This window comes from Macaca thibetana, chromosome 2 (assembly GCF_024542745.1).
Source record: "Macaca thibetana thibetana isolate TM-01 chromosome 2, ASM2454274v1, whole genome shotgun sequence".
Classification (NCBI taxonomy): domain Eukaryota; kingdom Metazoa; phylum Chordata; class Mammalia; order Primates; family Cercopithecidae; genus Macaca; species Macaca thibetana.
The window spans coordinates 52,158,831-52,164,830 of NC_065579.1; the positions used below are offsets into that span (position 1 = coordinate 52,158,831).

The 6,000-nt window shown below is 49.1% G+C and overlaps 1 protein-coding gene across 1 annotated transcript in view; it reads right to left on the reverse strand.

The window, feature by feature from the left end:
- Positions 1 to 635, reverse strand: part of WWTR1 (WW domain containing transcription regulator 1) — a 143,508-nt gene extending 142,873 nt beyond the window's left edge. The window contains exon 1 of the mRNA XM_050779783.1: positions 304 to 635. The gene's annotated coding sequence lies outside the window, so the exon portion shown is untranslated. The remainder of the gene's footprint in view (positions 1 to 303) is intronic.
- Between the last annotated feature and the right edge of the window lie 5,365 nt (positions 636 to 6,000).

The following is a 6,000-nucleotide window of genomic DNA, read 5'->3' on the forward strand; positions in this document are numbered from 1 at the left end:
CAGCGGTGAGACCAGCAGGATGGGGGAGGGGTCCCTCCTGGCCTCGAGAATTATGCAACTTTCTTGAAGCAAAGAAGTTGCCGGGAGGAGGAGAAGGAAGGGCGAGGGGTGGAGGGAGTAACTGCACTCGAGGCTTGCTGAACCGCAGGATGGCAAAGGAAAGGTCGCAGCTTTCCGGGACAGGCAGCCCCCCGAAAGAAGTTCAGCCCGAGCCAACTCCACCACGTCTCGACTCCGGAAGCCTGGGGAGCCTGGAGCCCTGGAGTGGTGCCGGGTGAGCGCGCGAGCTCCAGCGGGCACTACCTGGGCGGGCAGCGAAGCTGAGCCTGAGCGCGAGGCGGCCGCCGTCCCGCCCGAACTTGCCGTCGGGCCTGGGTCGCTCGGGTGAGTCCCGAGATTGCGGAGCTGGAGCCGAGGCTTGGCTGACAAATCCTGACCCGACTCGGTGCCTGGCAGTCTAGGGGCTTCGGCTCTCACATCCCCCGAGCTGGCCTAAGGAGCTCGCGCTGGGCGAAAAGGAGGCGCAGGAGAAGCAGACAGCGCGGCCGCAGCAGCTCCCGGACTGTCCCATAAACAAAGTTTGGAGCAAACTCCCACCCCCAGGAAAGAGGCGGGCCCGAAAGTTGAGCTGTTGAATTATGTATGACCTCCTAGTCCCGAGCCGGCCGGCCCCCGCTCGCCCCTCCTCTTCCTCCTCCTCCTCCTCCCACTCCGGCTCCAGAAAACCCTGGGCGTGATGGGTACTTTACTGGGTAAGAGGAGACGGGTGCCCCCCACCCACTGCTCCCGGCCACGCGGACCTCTCCCGCGGAGCCCTGCATCTGCGTTCCTTTGAGTTTACCACGGACTTGGGGCGGGATCAAAGGGAAAGTGGCCTGAGCCTGTTTCATCAAGGGCTTGTGGACCGAAACCAAGGCCGGGGGTGGCGGAGGGCAAGCGGATGAGGGGCTCAGGCCTAGGAAGGGCCGGTCCTGGACACCGCGCCCTCCCCTGCAGCCAGACGCCGAGGCCGGCAGCACCCGGAGCGCCGCGCTGACCAGCGATTCTGCCCGAAGGCCGGCCCGGGTGCGCCCCGGCGTGGGGAGACTCCAACAAGGCCAGCCTTTCCACGAGAGGCTGCTTAGCTCTTGTGACCATATTTGGTCTGGCGAGGAGGCATCTTGGCTGCCTGGCTCTCAATTGTCTGCTAGAGCACAGACGGTGCCCAGAAAGTGCCTCTGTCACTGGAGATGCGGCTTCGCCAACGGGTGGGTTGTAAACAAACAACTTTGAAACCATTCATCAATCCTTAATTTCCTCTACGGGGGTGACTCAGGCCACTAGGCATTGAGAAGAAACCGTGTCAAAGCTGGGTGCTGGAAGAGAAGAGCAGTTGCGCCCCCCTCCCCCGCAACATCCGTGAGGGTTGTGGGAGGATTGGAATGTCCCTGCCGCCCTCCAGGGAGCCTGGAGCTGGGATGGAACCCGAGCAGGTGGCTAGGAGTAGGGAGGGTGCGCCAATGACCAGAAAAAAGCCACCCACCTTCCCACCGACTAGATCTGGGCGAGGGGTGGAGACCCCCTGCCTCTAGCTAAGGGAAGAAGGTCAAGCCTGGCGAAACAGCTGCGGGAAGTGGGAGGAGGCCTTGCCCTTCAGAGCGGCTCAATTTCTTTTCTCTCTGGTTCCCTTTCCACTGAAGGGAAAGGGTGTGGGGAGATGGCGAGGTAAGCCAAATTCCAGGAAACCCCTACCCCACTCTATTTGATTCAAATAGGAGTTTATTAAGTAAATCAAATGAGACAATGTAAAGCACTTCGCACAGCACCGGGCTGATTACATAAGTGTTAAAACAGAACTGTATGTTCTTCAAGTTCACGTATTGTGCCTTAATTTTTCTTTTTTTCTTTCTTTTTTTTTTTTTTTTTTTTTTTTTTTTTTTTAGGGAAATCTCGCTCTTGTCCCCCAGGCTTTAGTGCAATAGCTCCATCTCGGCTCACCGCAACCTCCGCCTTCCGGGTTCAAACAATTCTCCTGCCTCTACCTCCCAAGTAGCTGGGATTAAGGCGCCTGCCACCACCACGCCCAGCTAATTTTTTTATTTTTCAAAAGTAAAGACGGGATTTCACCATGTTGGCCAGGCTAGTCTCAACTTCTGACCTCAGGTGATCCACCCGCCTCGGCCTCCCTAAGTGCTGGGATTACAGGCATGAGCCACTGCGCCCGGCCTCCCTTAATATTTTTATAGGGTAAAATAAAGTCAAAGTTAAAATCTGGAGCTGCCTTGTGTTTTGTTTCATTTAATTTAATTTAGGAGAGCTAAGTCCTTTCTCCCTCACCCAAACACCTTGAAGGAGAAAAGTTTAAGGAAAAGACAAGGCCACTGATAGTTTTGCTTCGGAAAAGGTAGGAGAATGTTGGGGCCACTTCCTGAATGGCTACATCCATACTCAAAACAGAACAACACCCACCAAAGTGAGCCACCTCACCTGTTATCTGTACTTGGAGGTGTGCTCCAATTCCAGACTCCTCACAGACTGGAAAAAATTAGGGCCGCCTTAGACGAAGGCAGGCATACATGTATCATCCTTTTTTTTTTGAAATGGATTCTCACTCTATTGCCCAGGCTGGAGTGCAGTGGCATGATCTCTGCTCACTGCAACCTCCGCCTCCAGGGTTCAAGCAATTCTCCTGCCTCAGCCTCCCGAATAGCTGGGATTACGGGCACCCACCACCACACGTGGCTAATTTTTGTACTTTTAGTAGAGATGGGGTTTCGTCATGTTAAACAGGATGGTCTCAAACTCCTGATCTCCAGTGATCTGCCTGCCTTGGCCTCCTTAAGTGCTGGGATTACAGGCGTGAGACACCATTCCTGGCCGTGTATCATCTTCAAACGTAAGCAGAGGACAGCTCCTTTCAGGAGCCTTTGAAACCAGATGTTTTCCGTGAAGCAAGTCCTCTGCCCATAGGACTGGCAAAAGGAGAGGGGAAGCTAGTACAGGTCACTCCTTGGAAAGTAGAATATCTGCAAGTTACTCTTAGAAGCCATCACAGTTGCAACAATGGAGGAAATAAGCTATGGAACTAGAGGAAGTGACTGGAACCTAATGATAGTAATTCAGAAGTCACAAGGCTGACTTGATGATTAAAGGATGAAAACTTGAGGCCAGCTATACTCCAGGAAGGTCCTCACCCCAGAAGAAAGGTGAGAATCAGGGTTGGAATTGGATGGGCAGTGAGAATCAGGATTGGAACTGGATGGGCAAGGATGCAGTCTTCGTTTCTTTCCAAGCTTCAAGAAATAGATAGTGCAACAGATGAAGTAGATGTCTGAAACAGAAATTGCCCTTAACACAGAATAACTGAAAAACTCCCAGTTCTCAAATAGCATATAAGATGTAATAGTGAATAATTCAAAAGATTTACTGTTGTCCCAGCCATTCTAACAATAGCTTCAGATTAAATAACATTTACAGGTGTCTTGTATGTATCAGGTACTGCCCATAAGAGGCAGCACAGTGAATAAGTGTATAATTTCTGGACCCCACAGGATTCTAGGTGAAAACACATATTTGTTTTATTTGTTGATATGTGATTTAGAACACAATCTTTGAAGCTGGCTCTACCCGCTACATTATGCCAGTAGCTTAGCATTCCTAAGTCACAGTTTGCTCATTTACAAATTGGAAATAATATTGTGGTAGTCTCTCTGCTACACTGCAGCCTTTCAATGGCCCAGCCTCATGTTATCAATACCTTTATGTAGCCCCTTCCACTTAATCTGGACTGGGCCAGTGATTTGCCTTAACCAGGAAAATGCAGCAGTGAAGTTGTGCCACTTCCCTGCCTTTCCCATCCCATCTCCTAGGAAGGTATAGAAGCTTCCAGTTTGTACTTTTAGGAGACCTGAGCCACTAAGAAGTCCAGTTACCCTGCTGGATAAACCACATGGAGAAGGAAAGGCCCTGAGATACTTGGAGAGCGGGAAAAGTCCTGCTGCCCAGCACCTGAGCTGAGCCCAGCCTCAGCCAACCCCACTAGCTGACTGCAGACACATCAGTGATCACCAATAAGACCAGCAGAGCTGCAGAGCCAAGCCCAGCCCAGATTGCAGAATTGTGAACAAATAAAATGGATGTTGCTTTAAGCCACAAAATATTGAAATGTTTTTGTTTTAAAATGCAGAATGTGCATTCTAAGAATTAAAAAAAAATGCAAATAAAGTCTTTTTCTTTTTTTTTTCTTTTTTTTTTTTTAGACAGGGTTTCACTTTGTTGCCCAGGCTAGAGTGCAATGGCTTAATCTCGGCTCACTGCCCCCTTCACCTCCCAGGTTCAAGTGATTCTTGTGCCTCAGCCTCCTGAGTAGTTGGGACTACAGACATGCACCACCATGCCCGGCTAATTTTTTTAGTAGAGACAGGATTTCATCATGTTGGCCAGGCTGATCTTGAACTCCTAGCCTCAAGTGATCTGCCCACCTTGGCCTCCCAAAGTGCTAGGACTATAGGCTTGAGCCATCATGCCCGGCCACAAATAAAGTTCTTCACACAAAGCCTGCTTAACATACTAAAGCACTCAACAAATATGGCTGTTTTGTCTCATGGAGACCTAAAGATAAGAAAACTGGATCGATGAGTTAGAAAGTATTTTGTCCAAATATATACAATGAAACCATGTAAAAAAAAAAAAAAAAAAAAAAAATCCTGAGATTCAGCCCAGGGTTTGTAACTCTAGACCAGAGCACATTCTCCAGAGTGCATCCTGTGTGTGGAGTTGCTTCCTGGTATTGCCATTTTGAATCATGTGATACCTTTTGTCTGACTATCTCATAGAGAAACTCCACAGCTTTTATAAGATAATCAGTTGAGAGCATACTCCTGCTGATAGATATGTAAATCTTTCCATTTGCAAACACTTTCCAACAAAGTCCATTGCCTGCTTCTAAATCCTCCCCTCAACACACTTCCTACTGAAGCTTCTCTTGAGTCATCCGTTTCTCTTCCCTCTCTGTTCACATCCAATCAGTGTCAAGTGCTATTGGTTCTTTCTTCTGGTGTCCCCAAAAATCCATACTTCGCTTCCCACTCTCAGGACAGGACCTTATCTCAAAATGCTTGAAGTGGCCTCCTAACTGGTTTCTCTGCCTCCAGTCTCTGTTTTCTGGTCTCCTTCTTTTATAATGTCATTACCTAGCTCGGAAGTTTTTTTTTAACAACTGTTCACAAGTATATAAGTCAAAGCTATCAATCCAGCACTAAAGATTTCCCAACACACTGCCATCTTCATAGCTTTCTGACCCTGGTTCTTACATGGCCCCCTAATAAAGTGTCTTTCTCCCACTTCAGCCAGGCTCTGACCCAAGCATATTTTGCCTAATTCTTTACTACACTTATCTGAACTCTGCTATTTGAATTCTGCTCGAAATTGTCCTCCAAACTCCATTGACAGGCATTTAGTAATCTCTCCCTTCTTCCTAAATTCTCCTTGTTCTTGTCTTTTTCACTCTTTCCACATGTAATCAAACATGTAACCAAACACTGCCTTATACTGTTTTTTGAGACAGAGTCTCACTCTGTCGCCCAGGTTGGAGTGCAATGGCACAATCTCAGTTCACTGCAATCTCTGCCTCCCGGGCAGAGGCCTAGATTCTCCTGCCTCAGCCTTTCAAGTAGCTGGGATTACAGGTGCCTGTCATCACGCCTGGCTAATTTTTGTACTTTTAGTAGAGATGGGGTTTCACCATGTTGGCCAGGCTAATCTCGAACTCCCGATCTCAGGTAATCCACCCACCTCGGCCTCGCAAAGTGCTGGGATTACAGATGTGAGTCACCATGCACAGCCTATATTGTATTGTAACATTCACCTCAGAATCTCTTGCCTCCCCAGCTGGATTGTAAATAGCTGCAGGGCTAGAAGCAGCTTAAATTTCTTTATGAGGCCAGGTGCAGTGGCTCACGCCTGTAATCCCAGTACTTTGGGAGGCCAAGGCAGGCAGATCACCTGAGGTCAGGAGTATGA